General features: G+C 36.5%; 1 protein-coding gene across 1 annotated transcript in view; it reads left to right on the top strand.

Annotated features, from left to right (window-relative positions):
- The first annotated feature begins 6,012 nt into the window (after window positions 1-6,012).
- LOC119797179 (sorbin and SH3 domain-containing protein 2-like) overlaps window positions 6,013-14,794 on the top strand; it is a 73,758-nt gene continuing 64,976 nt past the window's right edge. Inside the window, 2 exon segments of the mRNA XM_038306140.1 lie at window positions 6,013-6,442; window positions 12,155-12,314. The gene's annotated coding sequence lies outside the window, so the exon portion shown is untranslated.

Genomic DNA, 14,794 nt, shown 5'->3' with positions numbered 1-14,794 from the left:
GCCTCCCAGATCTCCAGATGCATTTGAGATATCAAAAAAGTACTCCAGAGTGTTGTTCAGCATGGGGGTGAGTAGAAAATTAAGGCTAATCATGTTTTGGGTGTACTATTCCTTTAAGGATCCTCTTCTGTTAATGTGCTGCTTCCCTGGCCCGTTAGTTTAAATGGGAATTATCAGTACACTTTAATGTTTCCGTTTTCAAATAATAGGTCCAAGTATTTTTACCTGTCTGCTTGTTCTCTTGTTCTTCATGAAAATGTGTATTCATTCTATGACTATTTCTCCTATAACCTATTGCTGCTGTAACCCCACAATTTCCCCATTGTGGAACAAAAAAGGGATTTTCTATTCTATTCATTATGTTGAAATATCGATAAAATGTTTCTGTACACCTGTTTTGTTTTTCATCACATTTCTGTCAGCGTTTTGAATTCACGTGTCATAACTTTGCTGCAGCAGCTTTTCATAAACTGACACATGGCTTACACTGATATTCTGACAGGGTCCTGATGACTCATAGGGAAGTAGAGACTACAGGGTCGGACAACTCATGCCTATTCTCTTCAAAGTTGAACATGCCAATCAAAAAAGTAAATAAAGAAAATATTGAAGTCAATCGAGTTTAATCAATTAGAACTCAAATTTCTCTGAATAAGATTTTGTATTATTTTAAAAAGTTTATTTTGGCAATTATAAATAAAGTGAATCTTGTAATAATTAGGGGGAGATAGTGCTGCTGCCCCAAATACAGTCCCTAACACCATCAACAGAAAAAAGCAGGATAATAAGAATGAAAAAAAGATTAGGATGAAATAAATACTTTCACTTCCTTTAATTAGGTGCTAAATGTAGAGCTGCTGTAGGATCAAGCTTCAGTATTTTCTCTCAGATATGCTCAGACATTTCACCTGGTCGGCTCTTAGACATCAAAGCATGCCTGGAATGGACGTGGGAGTACCATGATGTCATTGCCTAACAATGTCCTCCTGTACGTAGATGCCAGCAACACATTCAGCACAGAAGTGCTTCTTCAACACTGACCAGATGAGTGGGGCTTGGTATCAGCTGTTCCAAATGTGGTTCTCTTTGGAAGTCAACAGTGGAAAGATGTGGGAGAGTGCCACTGTTGAGATAAATAGGTTATTTTCTCACAAGCTCTATGTGCCAGGCTGCAGTCCTTCTTAATTCTAGGGCTATTTTAGGAGTGTGCTTTGATCGGGTCAGACATTAGATAATAGCATGAATGAAGTGGGTGCTATAATAGGGAATTATTAATGCAGAAATATGAGTGGATTAAGGCATTGCAGAGAACTACTTTGTTTTAGTGTCATATCCATGGTTAAAACTTGATGTATCATATATCCGAGGTCATCTTTAGGGAGGATTCATGTCAACACCAGGCTTTCCTAAATGAATGATGCATGATGGTGGCCTCTCCCTCCCTTTCCTCACTATAGAAAGATATCCCTTTGCTAATCTGACTACTTTTCCAATAATGTACATAAGAATGGTTTTCTCTGCTCTTTGTATGTCTACACCTCCATCACCCACAGATCTTTGCATACCAAACATAACGTGTCTTCATCATATACTCAGTCCTCAAAATGCAATGCTGATAGCTGGTCTGCGAATAACATTCCAGCTATAAAAGGCGTCCCCTTGACAAGTTTCAGTAAAGACGATATATTCTGCACACAAGACCGGCGATGAAAGACCAAACGCATGCAGGCATGTGTGCATGCACATTCACAAAAACGTGTACGCACCCACACACACCCTCAGATGTGGTCCTGGTGACACTTCACAAAGGTCAGCTATCAATAACCTTCTAAATTTGTGGACCTTTAAAGTTGACAGAGGAAGCGACTCTTTATGGACACTATAACAAATCACTGCCACTGTAGAGTCTGCAGAAGATTAGGTTACAAACAGACATTTAATGTTTTATGTTATATAACTGCACCAAGTCAAGATTGTTGGCTAATTGCTGATCTCTTGTTTTTGTCAAATTTGACCTGCCCACGGAGATAGATTTCTAAATGTACGTAACAATCACAATATTTATTGCTATCCATGATCAGTCAATGGTCTTTGATAATAACAGTAAAAGTAAAATTACTTGGTATGTGTTAAAAAGCAGAGGCCATAAAACAGGACTTAAAGATATTAAAACAAAGATAAAATGTTCAGATGGCAGAGGAGGAAGTACCTAATTACATTTACCCTGTTACAAATATTTAAGTAGGTTTTTGACACAAATGTATTTTAAGGACTATATTTTTGTAGACTTTCACTACTAATACTTTGGCCACTTTGTCCCCTGTGAGTAACTTCACTGAAGAACAAACAAGCTTTTTTTAAACAAAAGTGCTCCAGACATAGACATACGGTTAATGTTATGATGAGAGTTCCTTTTTTGGTATGCAATCTTGCTTTTTGTCTAGCAAGTCTACCATGAACTTTGGAGATCAAGCTGATTTACAGGAAGGAGTAAATATTATTACTGGATATTACTGGGGGTACTTCACATTGATCTAATATACTGTATGTACATTATCTGCTGTAAGGATTGGCTTCATATCTTTCCTGTTAAGAATTAAGTGTTTCTTCGTACTAGATTTGGTATTTCTCAATTAGGTTATTTACTTGCTTTAATTATATTATTATTGACTTTAACATGCCAGACTTTGCACAAAACCTAACATCTTGCTCTGTCCTATTACAAAATTTCTAAATAATAAGTTAGATGTTATGATGTGTTACTCAGTAAAGTACCCAGGGCCTTCAGTAAGGAGTTTTCCCCACCAAACACCATTAAAGATTTGGAGGAGAACAAACAAAACTACAGAATATGTAAAAACAAAACTAAAAATCAATTTTTAGAATGATTTTCTCAAGTTTAACAATTCTTCCATTATTATTAAACAGGGTTCATTTAATGTAAGCATAAGAATATCATCTTTTTTTTTTCAACGCTGCATTACGCTCCCACTGACTAACAAATGTTTAGAGAAACTGTTCATGGTATAAACGCAACAAAAGAAAGCACACCTTTAAAGTGTGTGAGGTGAAACGTTAGGTATGTTACTGGAAAAGGCTTTTCAGTATACTGTCAGCCAACATAATAGTCATTTCTTACATATTAGCCTCTAAGTTCACATTTTAACCCCCAGTTTTTCATTTAATAATGATATTTTATAACCTAATTAAAAATAATAATCAATCATTTTCAGCATACATATAAATTATTAGAATTATTTAAGTGTTATTTTTCAATAATGTTTAAAATACATTATTTTGACTCTTTTTTTGGCATAATTCTTTTCTTCTTGTCTCCCTTTTTTTTTTTAGGTCCCCTACAACATACAAAAGATTTATGAAAGGCTGCCATCCTTTTTGATTTGCTCAAATAAAAGGCAGTCTGGTATCTGCTAATGCTGGCTCTGGGTCAGTTTGGCCCTTTGACCATTTAGCATTTAGCCCGTAAGCAACTTTATCTGTGTGACTTTGGGAAGTTTTTCCCAAAATAGCAGCTCTTTGCTTTTTCTTTTTTGAAATCCGCTTAAGTACCTCTTTTTGGTATCCATCGTCGCTAATACATTGTACGCAAGTCGTAGTGTAAAAAAAAAAATACTCAAATTCATTGTTCTTTTAAGATCTTTATTGCGGTTTGAAACATATTATATGAGTGTATTTATTACCAACCGTCTAATGAACTATACACAGGTATTAACATAGTAATTAAAAGTACCACTGTCTGCTTTCCTATTGGTGTCGTGTTTAAACGGCTCACCATCATGTTGAAATCTGGCATATGTTGTGGTATAAATATGGAGAAGCACGAAAATAAATGGTAGCTCTGGGGGAGATGCAGGGATCAGCAGATCTGGTAGGAGAGCCTATTGGCAAAACTAACAACACTTGTACACTCAAGAAATGTAGTCTCTGAAACAACGTTGCTCCCATTTTGGCTGGGTAACTACCATATTTTACCCCTCTTTTACGCTATCCACCTGTATTAGTAGTCTCCTGTAAATTTCCTGTGTTATTGTATTAAAAAATTGTATATAGAAAATATTTATCTTCCTCTCCAAATGTAACAGTTGCTAGCATCGCAAGTCAAACTTTGATCCCCTAACTGTAGTTTTCAATTGGTTTATTATAGATTTTATTTATAAATCCCTTTATTGTCCCACAATGGGGAAATTCACACTCTGCATTTAATCCATGCCCCTGGGCAGCAGTGGGCTGCCATTGTGGGGCGCCTGGGGAGCAGTCTGGGGTTAAGAGTCTTGGTCAGGGAGCCAGAGTGGCAGTCTGTGGAAAGGAGTGGGACTTGAACTCAGAACCTTAGAGAATGCAAAGCTCTAACCACTAGGCCACCACTCCCTCTTCATTATTCATTTTAGATTTCTTATGCACATGTCCTAAAATAAAACGGATAACTGCGCTTGACTTTGGTAGTCAGAGGGCTCCCAATGGATCTCATAAAATGTTCTGTATTTTCAAGTCCAAAACATGAAAAGTATGCTAAAGAACCACTTTTGATGTCTTCTCTGCAGTTTGCCACAATCTAGAGGGACAGAGCAAGATAAGACCATTGCTGAACTTTTTTGGCCTGCATTATATGTGGAGAATACAATTGCGCATCATTTGATGGAGAAAATGGGGTCGGCAGAATCATGCCATGGTGATGCTTATCTTCATCAGTAATCAGAGTTGTCTATAAGATGGAGGAAACATGACTAGCAAAGACAAACAAAAATATTGAGGTTATTTATTTTATGCAAATATAACCTGACCTGCTATTTTCTATAAATGTAAAAAAGTCACAAGTTAAAGGTTAAAGGTTTAAGAATAGTGACAACTTTTTTATTATTGGATGGACAAAAGGACACTTCACAGTTTTAAAGATTTTCCCAAAAGTAAGGATAAAAAAAACATTATGAAAAAAATGAACAAATGAGAGTCCTACATTTTTTTCACCCATTCTTCAACAGAGTGATTTAGGCCCGGACAAAAATAATGTTGGCCTTAAAACAAGACTAATAATAATGTGACCAGAGGCACATGTTAAATCACGGTATGTCAAACTAATTAGCATCAAAGGTGTTAGTTTTGTAGTATAGATCATTCTGGTCTCCATATGTCTTGGTTTTGTATGTGGCTTGCTTATGATTTGAAAATAAATCAGAACTTGCCAACTACACACTGACAAGTGTGTAGTTGGCAAGTTCTGATTTATTTTGTCCAAGGCACATCGGCTCTTAGTTGACAGATGGAAAAAATTAAGTACAAATAAAAAAAAAGTCCCTACTGTAAAACATGGAGGAGGCTCTGTTATGATCTTGTGCTGCATCTTTGGAAGGAGCTGAAACATACAGTCTGGAAAAGGCAGCCTTCAAAACCGAGACAGCTGGAGCAGTTTGTTTTGAAGAGTGGACTCAGTGACAGTTATAGGAATCGTTTCATTACAGAGATTCCCTTAAAAATGTATGGAGAAATAAACTAAGTTAAGCATACCATTTTTGTCCAGGCCTGTTTCATAATTTCTTTATAAATAAATCATGCTGATACATGTTTGAGAAGCAGTCTCTGACTTTTATGCCTATTTGTTCATTTTAAGTTAGATTGAAGCTGTTTTGCAAACATTGTGTGTTTTTCTTCATTAAAAAAGGGCTACCAACAATTTTGCCCTTGTGTGTTAAGGAGCTTGCAGTCCATCCCAAATAATACTACCCACAAGGATATTTCACATTGGCTTCAAACTTGAAATTTATGACATGTCCAAAACTGTCTCAAAAGGTTTTGTTTATTGTAATTGTGTTAGCCTCTATATAACCTCAAACACCGTGGGTCAGTTGTTGTTAGTCCTTTGTGGGAATAGGAAGAGAAGTGTTACTTGCTGTCAGACAGCAGTACACAGCCTTGTGTCCTTTGCCAGCACTGATTGAACCGCGAGGGTTGTCATGGCTACACGGCGGCCCAATCAGAAGCTCGCGTTTGTCTGCCGCTGAATGAAACTAACAGTAGCCATTTTGCGCATGAAGCTGTGGCATCATTCACTTGACAACCGAACGGAAACGGAATGTTTTGACCATTTCTGGACACGGGTGGCTGACTGAGTTCAATAGTACTGCGGTTTGCCAACAAATAGAAGGGGCGAGTATCACCGCTTCGCCTGCTGCTGCGGTAGTTGTGATGAGAGGACGGGCTCGGACAGGTTCTTTTCCAGGCCGTTTGACCCCCCTGTGAGAGAGGGAAAGATAGGGAGACGGAGCTACCTGTTAGTTAGCTTTAGGAGCGGTGAGAAACAGGTGTATGGTTTCATCACACCGATGCGGCGCGAGCGTGTGTCGCCTCTCCGCCTGACGAAGTGACAACTTTTAATCACCTCAGGCTGATTTCCCGGGGATATTTAAGGACTGTTAGTCGTTTTAAGGTAAGCGTTTACAATTTCAACTATGTTGTCAACTCATAAGCTGCAGCGGATCAGACTCGGCTGAGATATAATATATTTGAAGAAGATAAAGGAGACACGTTAAGTGACCCAAAGGCGTTACTGACAGCAGCTGCCCTATTATAGATCTAATGTAGTCAGCTCGGTTGTTTCCATAAATGTGCATTCCAGTGGATCCCTGCTGCTGTGCATTAAAACAAGATGCGGTTAGGAAGATGGGGAAAGCTGCAAACAAAAAAAGCTAGGGGAAGATAATTACTAAGCATGTTTAGGAATAAGGGCGTTAACTGAACAAGTTTGGTGTTTGTAAACATGAACTGAAATATCAATATCGAACCCACATCCGATATTCTTTATTGTTAGCTTTGGTTTACACAATGCTGCAGTCTGTTATTGTGGCTTCTGGACAGGAAAGCCCAACTCTGTATTTCTGTGCTAAATTGTCTTGTGCTATTTTCATTGGGAAAAATAAGGTGGATGGATCCCTGTAAAACAAGCAAGGTACACAATAGGATGATCAATTTCACCAATTAGCTGTGCAGTTTACTTTTGCTCACACCATACTAGATAAATGTTAAATCTTTATAAAGCTTATATCACAATATATTTCTTAATTTTGATCAATATTTTGATTTTCATATAAATATCTGAAACACTGCCAAGAATGCCTACAAAAAAATTCTCTACAACATATGACCAATCTTTTGCCATGCTTCAATATAAAATTTTTGAGATGTTTGCTTTAAACAAAACAGATGAAATTACATTAAACCCAAATATTGACCAATATTGACATTATACCATATCAGCACATCATCAATTCAATATTTAATTTGTAATGTTAAATCCTAGAAAAGGTTTAATCACTTAGAATGATATTCATTCATTATTGGCCAAAGGTTTACAGAAACTTTAAAGAGAAGCAGAGGGTTTCCATCAGCTAATATTGGATATTTTAGATGCAGGCTAATATATTACAATAGTAGTAGTTTTTGCACTGATATCAGGAAGATTTCCAATATCAGTTTGTGATTGAATCATTGAGGATTATAGACTTAAATGTATGTTAAAATATCAGAAATATCATATTGCTGTTATTATAAAACAATTGTAAATGTAAAGAGATATTGAATTGTCAATAACCTCTGATGGAGCATAGGGTACAATAAGATCCTCCCCTTCCCACCTGTTGCTGGGCACTGCTGATCACCTGGCTTAAAGAGGGCCTCTGAAATAAAAATATGAATAATGGTGTTTGGAAAAAACCTTTGGTCTTAAAATATCAAGTCTTGTTGTTGAGGCTTTGGGTGATGCTGTTTTCATACAAACCTTGACAAGCTTTAAGAGTTATGTCTGTTAAGCAAACTCTGCATTTCAGCTAACTTTAACCATATCAGTTTAGCAGGAGTTTAAAAAAATATATTATTTATGTAAATTAATTCTAATGTTCTGCCATAAGTGTAATAATAACTGTTTTGTTTCTCTTTGCACCAAACAAAGAAACATCTTATGTTTTCATTGCAGTAGCTTACATGGTAAATGCCAAGAGCATTAAATTAGGATAAACATTAACATAAAGGATAAACAAGGCTGACCATATAGTTGAACATTTATAGCATAGGAAATACTAAATTAAAATGAAAACAAAGAGATAAACTAAAAGTCCCATTAAATCCTAGACTCTAATTAACTTTAGATATGTTTACATTAGACATTAACATTCTCCATTCACTCCAGCCTTCTTAAAGACAAATTAAAGCTGTTTACCTGAATTTTGCAGTTAAAACCCTGCTCGGGTTATTTCTTGCTTTAGGGCTACCATTTCTCAGCCATCATCCAGCTACTTGTTTTTCCTTTTCATTTAGTCAGCTGACCTTTTAATTCCTTAATTCCTTAAAGGTCGTCTTTTGGACAATAAAAAACAGATCCAGGATTTTATAAACCAATGAAAAAATCCCAAATCCTATACAGGCAGACAATGAAAAGACTTTCAACCGTTTTTCCAGCTTTTCTCTTTTGATCTGTGTGTTGTAAGGTAAATAATTAAAAAATATCCCCCATCCTCTCTGCTATCTGGTAAGAAAATCACTTAATGTAGAAAAAGGTGAGGAGGTCAGCAGTAGTGGGTACTATCTTTCTAAATGAATTTCAGTGCTGGGTTACTAGGAAGAGTCGATAGGTGCCTTGGGTGCACAATACGTAACACTATCTCTCCGGGAACCTCATACCACTCCCAGTGAGGCCTACCTGTCTGAGTGAATGCTTTATCTCTTTCATTTTTTTTTTTTTTTACATTGTGCTGTTGCTAATCCTGTAGTTTATATCAGTTTGTGGCTGCACAGCTGTATCTGGCAGAGTGGAAGCACCACAGTGAGGTGCAATGCAATAAGCAACAATTGGCAACTGTCTGTCTCCAAAGGGGCTACAGAAGCAATAAACCTCTCATGGAGGCTTAAATGTGCTTTCCTAGTGAGGGCTCATAGAACTTTGATGTGATTGATGGTCAGTGAGGGAAAGTGTCCACCAGCTTAAACTCAAACCTGTTGGTTTAGAGTTACAAAACTACGGTGTGTATTGTTCATATGGCAGAGGGGGAGACGGATGGCAAGAATGGTGAGCAAGACAGGCAAGGTTGCAAAAAGCAAGGTTTATTAAGGTTTCACACCGGGTCAATCCGCCCCTTCTTCACTATCCCCTACATCATGTTTATATGATACATGGCAGCGGACACTGGCACTATCTATGAGGATATAGTTATCTTATTTTGATCTTCTCCAAGGTTTTAAGTATTTTTAAGTGCGACGCATTCCATGTGCAGCTCCTCTGCTTTTTATATCCTGCCACTTACTTCACTGGGAACAGCAGGGCCTTGCAGAGGTTGATAATGAATTAGGTGTTGAAACTGTACGGGTGAGACCATGGCGACGCAAATGCTGTAATGTGGAGTGCCTCATAGGTCATAGTGGAGTTATGTGCAGGTTTGTCACTGCTAAAATAGTTTGCGCTGGTACTGTATTTTTAAGGTTAAATCTGTTTATTATGAGGAGAAAAACTGTATTTTTTATTTAAAAAAATTAAAGTTCAAATATATTTGATGAATAAATCTATGTAGTATTCCCCTCTGTGGCATTTGCAGTTCATCACAGAGTTGAATAGTAAAAACTAAGGTTGTTGATGGGAGTTTAGGTGGAGAATCAAGCAGTGGACTGTGTTGGTCCTTTGGAAAAACCCCTGATCTTTCCAAATCCAGGGTTCAGTCATTAGCACCTGTCAGTTTTCAGATTCTGACCATACCTTTGTGATCCCGGTGCATGACCGTAAGTGTCAAGGAGCCACATGCTGTTTTGTTAGTGGCAGATTAGCTAATTGTTTTTGAAGCTTATGTGTTAACTTTAACTTTCATGTTTATATCGGAAAGCAGCCCTCAGAGTTGATCAAGAGTCCATTAGAAAGAGATCCTGAGGAAATCTCAACAATGAGTTCAGCTTTGTTAAGTGGTTTTGGCTCAAATTAGAGTTAACGGATAAAAACAAGTAATTGCTGTTTGAGACCTTCATGAGTGATAGCTTTTGTTTGGTCAGTCACTGACGGAAGCTGAAACTACACAGAGAAAGTCATTATAGTTCTGACAATAGGAGTTGTTTTTTCTTCCAGCTTTTGATGTTAGAAGTAGATTAGTTATGGTCATTTAATTAATGGAGTTCTGAAAGTTTAGGAATTTTCTTTAGTTCTGACTGACCTGCTCTTCCTGAACTGATTTATGACCCTTGACTTTTGTCTCTTATGTTCTCCGTTTTAATTTGAGTTTGAAGTATATATATATATATATAAAAGCTGGTTGCGGATACAAAAAATATTAAGGATTAAATTTTATGGTTTTAATCTACAAGAGTAACTTGGATTTTCTCTATATGGTGAAGGAAGAGGTCCACAATATATTTGGTCATATTAGATGGTAGTCAGATTACAATAACAGCATGTACATAATCACAATTTAGACAGGAATGATTGGGGGAAATGAAAGATAGAAAATTATACTTCATGTATTTTACATAGTTGTAAATTTGCAAAGAATCAAAAGTTTTGAAATTGTAGTGTGTCATTGAATTTTTTTGCTGGAGTTGCAGGATTATTTTTCCTGATATTGTGAACCCCAAAATGAGCATTAAAATGGAGCTTTCTTTTATGTGGGAGCAAATTAGCATTTCAGGAGACATTTTTGCAGGGACTACAAAGTTTCCCTAAAATTATATATACAAATATGTTTTAACTGTAGTTGGTCCCTGTCCAAAATCATAAAATGGAAAAATCTATAAAAATAGAGAATAAAATGGGGGCTAAAATATGTGGTCTAGAAACACAGTAAGATATCGGAGGAGGTTATGATGTATTGTTGTCCACCTTCAAACACAGATGATTCATTGAGTGTTGATCAAAACCAAAGTTTCACCATAGAAATGTATGACTTGCAGAGTGAAATTCTTTAGCTAAATCAATGAATTAAGCTGTTGAGTGGTTTGTTATTTGTGTTTATGAATCAACTGTAATCAGTGCTACTGTAAATTTGCTATAGCTTGGATCTAAAGCATATAAAACAGAGATGAATTAATCTAGCAAATATGTGGCTACAGAAATCACGCACAACCATTAAATTTTACAGATAACATTATTATGGCTTCACACCAGAAGGAATAATTAAGGTTTTCTTTTATTATTTGTTTTTTTGTGCAAAGCTAAAAATATTAAATAGTAATTCATACATGGTCTTACCAAATCATGAGAATCTCATATTGACCAGTACCTAGTTTAATGTGTATGTTGTCCAAATTGCACATTGCACAGTAGCTGTCTCACTGGTTTTAGATATCCAGGCTCGAACTCAGTATGAGATGCTAATAGCAGTAGTTACATCATCATTCTGGGAATAGCAGGGAGTCTGTGGTCTAGAGGTGCTTCTGGCTGACCTCTCTCCTGTGTATATTCAGCCTGTGTGTGGTCATTTCCAAATATAAATACCTATATGGATTACACAGCAGGAGGATTAGAACTGACACGCTTTAGTTGACACGTATTAATATTTACTGCTCAATATGACTTATTCTGACGGGGCATTGTTAGAGAAAAAAAATGACCTAAAGTGAAATCTTAAAAAATTACGAACACAGATATTCGGGCAGGTAAGCGATTTTAGCCCTGCCAAAAAATCTGTGAGCAAAATACCAGGAAAAGGACTCCATTACTCTATGTAGGAACAGTTTGACATTCCTGTCTGGGTGTTTGTGTGGAAAAGGCCACTTTTCCGATGTACCCCCGGCTGGTTTGGTATCTGCTATGATTTTACCCATTTTTGTGTCTAACTTTGTGTTTGGATGATGCAAAAAAATTTGATTCTGTATCCAAACTTCATATGGAAACCTATGTACCTGCAGCAAGCTATGCATGAGAACATATTTGTGAGTGGTAAAATAGAGATGGGTTAACCGTGTCACTCAGCTCCCCCTTCATCTGTATACACTAAGCGGATGGGGGCGGGGGTGACTCTCCAGTCTTGTAGACGAGCATGCCTAAGTCTGAAAATAGCTGTATCTGATCACTGCTTGGTCCGAATTGGGAACTCTCTTTCCCCGCCATTTCCTCTCTCTTTGGCTCTCTCACTCCAACTTTCTCCTGCTCTGTTGTCTCTGCTTTTCTCAGGCATTAAACGGGGCAAGGTCAGGAAGTAAAGACCAACACCAGGAGACACTTATCCTTAGAGGAGGGGAACGAGAAGGAAAAGCAGCAGAGCACAGAATTGGATCTCAGCAGTCATCCTTTTCTGACGTGCAGTAGTTTCCAGCCTTCTGGTTTTATGACGGTAAAAGTAAAATTTTTTTTTTTGCTTATTGGATATTTGGACCTGCAGTCATCTGACACTAAAGATCTCTTTTTCTATGTTCTTATTTCAGTGCTAGAACATCAAATGTTTTTTCACACTTGTTGCATGTCAGTAAGCTTATCTAATTCAAATTAATATAATGGTTCTGTATTTGGCTGTGTTTTTTTTTATTAGATTTGCTTTATTGCTTTATTTTTCTCTCCTAAACATATCATTCTCTAAACCAGGTTTTATATCTATGTTACTGTGTTATAAGCTCATGATGTCTGTAAGAGAAAACACATTAAGAGATCTGAATAGATTTTACAACCAATATACCAAAACAGAAATCTATTTATCTCCTCCTTTCAAAGCCACAATTATAGACCTTGCTTTAAAGCTTTTATTGTTTCTGACATTTTCACAAGGAAAAACCGTGCTAAATAGAAATAGTGCTTCCCACAGCCACCTTAGGAATAGCATCAGGGATTAACTTAGGACAAACAGACAAAATTTGAAGCATGATCTTACAATATTTGGCTATAAATGTTAGAGCAGGAATAGATTTATTGTTATGCAGACCATAAGGCTTTGGAGGGGAACAAGTTTAGGTTTGCAGCCTGAAGTAACAAAGAATAAAAAAAAAAAACAAAGGATGAGAAAAACATTACAGATCCTGTGCAATAGGCTGGTGTGGACTGAGTTTGAACCGGCAAAGACAGTTAATACTTTTACATGTAAAGACTGTATTTCAGTATATATTAGTAGAGGTATATAGAAATAGGAGTATTTTTTGAGCATATTTGCACATGGTTGTAAGTGACTCTACAAACTTCCGTCTCTTCTTACAGCCTTTTTTTTTTCATGGTCTGTTTTTTTCTCATTCAAAAAAGCTATGCTCCAATCCCTCCATTAGGGCCAGTCTCAGAGGTGTTGAGGAATTTCACCTTGACCCCTCAGGAACACAGTGAGGGGCGGTTCTCAGATTTGGTTCATATCGTGAACTTACCTGTATCCCTGAGAATGACAAACAATTTCTATGGAGCTCCTCTCTGTGCTTTAAATCAGAACTAGATTCAATTAATTTCCTAGCTATTGTCACCAAATCTGGCAGATCTAATATGTTTCAGATTACAATCATTTTAGATCATATTAATTATATGCATTAGGTTAGCTTTGTATTTTTTTTAATAACACATACATTCAGTTGTTTGGTGTAGGCTGTATGGGGAGGAAAAAAGGGACTCTCTGTAGCAGGTGACCTGAGTTATATTTGCGTTTACTATTTTCTTGATCCCCCACTTCCCCGTTTCTCACTGATTGTGCCTATTTGTTTAAAGGGGATTTAAAAAGGACCAAACACATTTATACGCAGCCGTCACGTCTGTATTGAGCTATCACAGAGTGACATTATCATTCGTGAATAGTTACAGATCAGGGTTAAAATATATTAAAAAAATAAGTTTATGCATCAAAATATAAAAAAGACAGTTTAGCTCATTAATTTGTCTTTTGAAGTTTTGAGCCTCTCTTGAGGTTAAAGGGTTCTGTCTAATGGATGTAAATATAGCATCTCTGCTAATCGCTTCTTCTTATCTTTATGCTGGACACTCAGCACTGGTACCTGCACGGTCAGGAGTATTTTGGGGGAAAGCAGTCTTACCCACAGCTGATACTGCCTCTGCCTTACCAAATTGATATATCATTCAGCTTTTCGTTTCACTGAATGGGAAAGTGTGTGTGACTATGACATTAATATTTTGAAAGATGCTTAAAGATCGATGGGATAAGCTTCTATTTTGTGTTTATTACCACAGTATGCACATTAGCACACAGACTGTTTGACAGCCTTTGTTGTACTTCAGGTTGTTGTTACAGATTTAATAAAACACAACAGCAGATTAGCTCTGTTATCCAGGAAGCACATAGACTTTATCTACTGTTCAAATGATCCAGTATCTAAAGTTAAAGTCTCAGAATAAATTACTATGTGGCAGTTTTTATCCTCAGCTGTCAGCAATGTATAGTTTTGACAACATGATGTCAGTTTAAAGAATTTGAAATTCTCATTGAGTATCGTATCAAAATGGAAACATTTGTGTTTATCTTTGGAAATACATGGTTTTAGCTCTAGGCAAGGCAAGGCAAGGCAAATTTATTTGTATAGCACAATTCAGTACAAAGACAATGCAAAGTGCTCTACATGATAAAAATAGGAAGGATAAAAATAGGAATAAGGAAAATAAAACAGAATCAAAGCAAGTAGGAAAAAAAATAAAAAATTAAATAAAATAAAAAATTCAGAAACAAAAAAGAACATTAAAAACAGTTGGACTAAAGAAAATAAAAAAGTTGAACTAATGATGTTTCAGTTGAATTGTTTAACTAGAACAGTCAAAGGCAATCCCAAACAAATGTGTTTTTAGTCCTGATTTAAAGGAACTCAGGCTTTCTGCACTTTTACAGTTTTCTGGAAGTTT

The sequence above is a fragment of the Cyprinodon tularosa genome, unplaced genomic scaffold, assembly GCF_016077235.1.
Source record: "Cyprinodon tularosa strain WSP-4 unplaced genomic scaffold, ASM1607723v1 ctg573, whole genome shotgun sequence".
Classification (NCBI taxonomy): domain Eukaryota; kingdom Metazoa; phylum Chordata; class Actinopteri; order Cyprinodontiformes; family Cyprinodontidae; genus Cyprinodon; species Cyprinodon tularosa.
This window is presented reverse-complemented; position numbering and strand designations above follow the sequence as displayed.